Below are 5,000 nucleotides of genomic sequence, written 5' to 3' on the forward strand. Positions count from 1 at the left end.
TTATTATTATTATTATTATTATTATATATTATTATTATTATTATTATTATTATTATTATTATTATTTTATTATTATTATTATTATTATTATTATTATTATTAATATTATTATTATTATTATTATTATTATTATTATTATTATTATTATTATTATTATTATTATTATTATTATTATTATTATTATTATTATTATTATTTAAATGGAATGTTACGCTGACGATGCAGTACAAAAGCAGTGAGTAACAAAAAACTCCGGTAGAGCTGAAACAGAAAATCTTCAGAGAAGAAATTCCCCTCAAGCAAGTGTTCCGGTCCTTCACTTGACGATACACAAGGATCACCTCAAGCAAGTGTTCCGGTCCTTCACTTAACGATACACAAGGATTACCTCGAACAACACCTAAGGACTATCTTTTTTTTTTTGAAAAAAAAAACACCCCCAAAAAACTAGATCATTTATAATGTGCAATATCCACTAAACGTGCTCAAAGCGCTTTACAATGGGTCCCTGGCCAACAGCAACACTTAACATATTATAGGACGGGACATGTCTGTTTGGCGATATTACAATTTTTTTCTGACAGAGACCATGCTGTTATCCTCGCCATACAAAAAGTACAAGCCATTTATGACAACACTCATAGATTAACCACATCAAATCTGTGACTTTTAGCCTTCACATCTATGTTGATGCACACGTTACTTGTCTCGTATGGAGGACATTCGCCAGTTCCATACTCGAAAGTTAGGTGTGAACATCCAGTAACAATGAGAGTGACCAGCCTCATGTCTCTATAGATAGTATGAAGATTACGTCACTCTGGTCTTTGTTATTGTTTTTTTTTTTTTTTTTTTTTGCCATCCGCGTTTATGAATAATTCTCACTAAACTGTTTTAACCAGACTATAAACGTTCATGGTTACACATAGTTATGTGTGTTGGTCGGTTTTACTTCCGGATGGCAATGTTGTAAACTCCTTAGCCAAGCGCATACTATCTATAGCCGAATATCAAGGGAAATAACTCAAATGGCCTAAAGCACTATTTTTATCATTTGTAGTCTCCCTTTGTTTGAAAACTTGCAAAAAAAGAGAGGTTGACACATTTCTTGCCTTCTGTAAATCTTTGTTTCTTTGATTTGATTTTTATTGTGCGGCTATGCGGTCTAGTGGTATGACACTCGCTTCCGGATCGGAAGGTCCTGGGTTCGAGCCTGGCTCGGCGCATAGTTATTGAGTCCTTGGAGAAGGCTCTTTACTCACATTCTTTCACCGTACTCAGGTGTAAAATGAGTACCTGGCCGTTAACAGCGTTGTCTCTGTCCCAAAAATTTGTAATATCGCCTGACAGGCGTCATGTCTCGTTCTTCATGTTATGTGTTGCTGTTGGCCAGGGACCCCTTGTAAAGCGCTTTGAGCACGTTTGGTGGATATTGCTCTATATAAAAGCTCAAGTTTGTTTTTTATTGTGTGTGTGTGTGTGTGTGTGTGTGTGTATGTGTGTTTAGGCGAGGGGGGTATTGTTTGTTTATACTTTTTAATAATCGAACCCTGGACGTTGTGGTCCGAAGGGGAGTGTCATATCCCTAGACCACACAATGTTTGGTGTGCGAAGTTCACGAAGGGGGGTATTTCTTGTGGATTTTTTAAATTAAGAAAACGAACCCTGGTCGTTCTTGTCGGGAGGCGAGTGTCATATCACTATAAAGTTAGACGTGGAACGTTCAGGACTCCAGGGACAACTGCTGGTCCCTGACCATGACAAAGCCGACTTTCAAGGGAAACAACTCAAATTGCCTAACCATTATTTTCTTAAATCATTTGTAGTGTCCCTTAGATTGAAAACGTCCCAAAAAAAAAAAAAAATAATAAAAAAAAAAAAAAAAATTAAAAAAAGGAGAGGGTGACACATTTTTTTCCTTCTTTAAATATTAGTCTCTTTGTTTTCATTGTTTTTGTGCGGCTATGTCGTCTCGTGGTATGACACTCGCTCTCGGATCGGACGGTCCTGGATTTGAGCCTAGAAAGGCTCTTTACTCACATTCTCTAACCGTAATCATGTGTAAAATGAGTACCCGGCAGTTAAAAGCGTTGTCTTCGTCTGAAAAAATAAATTGCAATAACGCATAACAGGCGTCATGTCTCGTTTTACATGTTAAGTGTTGCTGTTGGCAAGTGACCCCTTGTAAAGGGCTTTTTTTTTTTTTTTTTGGCTGCACATAGTTTTGTGTGTTGGTCCTTTATACTTCCGGGTGGCAATGTTGTGAGCTTCTTAGCCTAGCGCACAGTATCTATGAAATGATAAGGACTGGAAATTAGAACGCTGACAATGTAGGAAAAAATAAGATCAAACACCCCCTCCCCCCCCCCCCCCCACACACACACACGCACACATACACACATCCACACAACTCCACAATAATAAATGATATAATATTATATTAAATTCCTTACTATATAGATAGAATGCGCTTGGCCAAGGAGTTCACAACATTGCCATCCGGAAGTATAACGGACCAACACACAAACTCTGTGTAACCATGAACTTTTATAAATAGAATGCGCTTGGCCAAGGAGTTCACAACATTGCCATCCGGAAGTAAAACGGACCAACACACAAACTCTGTGTAACCATGAACTTTTATAGTCTGGTTAATACAGTTTAGTGAGAACAACTCACAAACGCGGATGGCAAAAACAATAACAAAGGCCTGAGTGACGTCATCTGCATACTATCTATAGTCTGGTTAATACAGTTTAGTGAGAACAACTCACAAACGTGGATGGCAAAAACAATAACAAAGGCCTGAGTGGCGTCATCTGCATACTATCTATAAAGATAAGAAATATTATATACTACACAATCACGAAAAAAAATTAAGTCCTTCGGATTTTAGAGACAAAAGGAAGGAATTTGTGTTTTGTTCACGATGAAGCTGTGTCGCTTGTTCGCCCTCTTTAGACTAGGTAGGTACATCATAAGATAATTTATTTTTGGAGACATCATCATCATCATCATCATCATCATCATCATCATCATCATCATCATCATCATCATCATCATCATCATTATCATCCTTCTCTCTTTTTCTCCATCTTCATTTTCTTCCTCTTTATCTTTTGGGACAGCGTGGCTCAGCGGTACGGTCTTTGCTTCGTACCCGGAAGGTACCGAGTTCGATCACCCACCGCTGCGCTGTGTGGCCTTGATCAAGTCACCTCGCCCTAGTTCAATTTCCGGCGCTGCACTGTAGCTGACGCCAGGGTTATTCCAGTCTTCACTTCGAATAAACCAAAGAAAAATATTTCCCCTCTGGGATGAATGAAGGGAATTTTATCTTATTCTTTTTATTTTATTTTCCTCCGCCTCCTCCTCCTCCTCCTCCTCCTCCTCTTCCTCCTCCTCCTCCTCCTCCTCATCATCATCATCATCATCATCATCATTATGGTCGTCATCACCACAATTATCTACATTTTTTTCTTCCTTCCCCCTCATCCTCCTCCTCTTCCTCATCATGCATCTTCTCCCCCCCCCCCCCCCCCTTTCTGTCTTTCCTACTCTTTACACTCATTCTCGTTCATATTCTTCTCCATCTCCATTTGCAGCGTCTAGTGAGTTGTCGGTAGTAGAACTCAAGGAAACGAATGATCCCATTGGTTGAACTTTTTGATTACAACTCACGATTTGTTTTCTTTTGGTGTGTTTTACGATGGCTACGGTCTGATACCAAAAGGCACTTGGATTCAGTAGTCTGATGTCACGCCGCCCGGCAACGGCGGTCATCTTGGTTCTTAACAAAGAAAATCATTACTTTTTATTCTTCAAGCTGGCTAGAACTTTTCATATGTCTTGTGACCAGAATGTGTAAAAGTCAAAACATGATCAAATTTATGTTTTTTCCCTCTGGATACGCTTTTATGCTCGCCGGAGAAATATTTCATACGGGCGTCTGGCATTGTTCCGATAGTTTAGAGCCAGTGTTGCTAAGTTACCATGCATTAAGAAGGAAGTGACGTTACGACTGTTGAATCCTATCATGGGCCTGTTTTAACATTGCTGTCATGGAGAATAACATGTTGCGTTGGTCTCACAGTTGTATCTCCAGCTCTTCTCCAATCCAGAAATTAATTTATCATGATTAATAAAGCCAAAAGATCTTTCACTAAGCGTGACTCTGTGGCTTAGGGCTATGATGTCAAGCAATGTTTAGCGTTGTCAGTGGCCGCATGGGTGAAAGTGATCGTGGAAAATTCTGGTCCCGATATCGTGTCTTTGTGTAAGGCACTTAAACCCACGACATTACCCCACTCGACTCAGTGGGAATGAGTACCTGGAAATAGGCAGTGACGGATATTGTATGCGTATTATAGTACAAAGAAGACGTCTAATTGGCACAGTGTACTGTACGCAATGGAAATATGGCCTGCTGGGGGAATAAATGATATATTGTGAAGCGCATTGAATATGGTAATCCCTGCAAATGCGCTTAAAAACGTTCATATTTGTATATTTAATATAAATTTTACAGAAATCTCTGGATAGCTAATAGGCCAACACTAGAAGGGGGGGGGGGGGGGGGGGGGTAAGCCGTATTAACCAGTGTAACTTATTCAAAGAGGCGCATTCGTTCATGACAAGGGAAAGTATTACAAAACAAGAAAGGTAATCGTGGTTATTTTTGTTATCATTAGAAAATTCATGAATTACATCCCTTTGACCATCAACTGATTTCTTTTCTAACTTTCAGTTTTAGTTCCCAGTTCCCTGCTGTACTCTGGGAAGACACGTATTGAAAAATTTGGGTCAGAAATCTCGTCCCTGAAATTAATAACATAACATGTGGTATAGGGCAAAATAGGATAAGATCCTTTGAATGCCCTTAATATTAATTAGTAATGCCATAAATCTATTGATTAAATATTACAATAACGATACACGTGGTAAAGATAGTATTTCAACTTAAATGTACTCATGTGGTGTACAAACATATATCTTTAACC

This window comes from Berghia stephanieae, chromosome 10 (genome assembly GCF_034508935.2).
Source record: "Berghia stephanieae isolate SIO BIC M18660-M18661 chromosome 10, UCSD_Bste_1.3, whole genome shotgun sequence".
Classification (NCBI taxonomy): domain Eukaryota; kingdom Metazoa; phylum Mollusca; class Gastropoda; order Nudibranchia; family Aeolidiidae; genus Berghia; species Berghia stephanieae.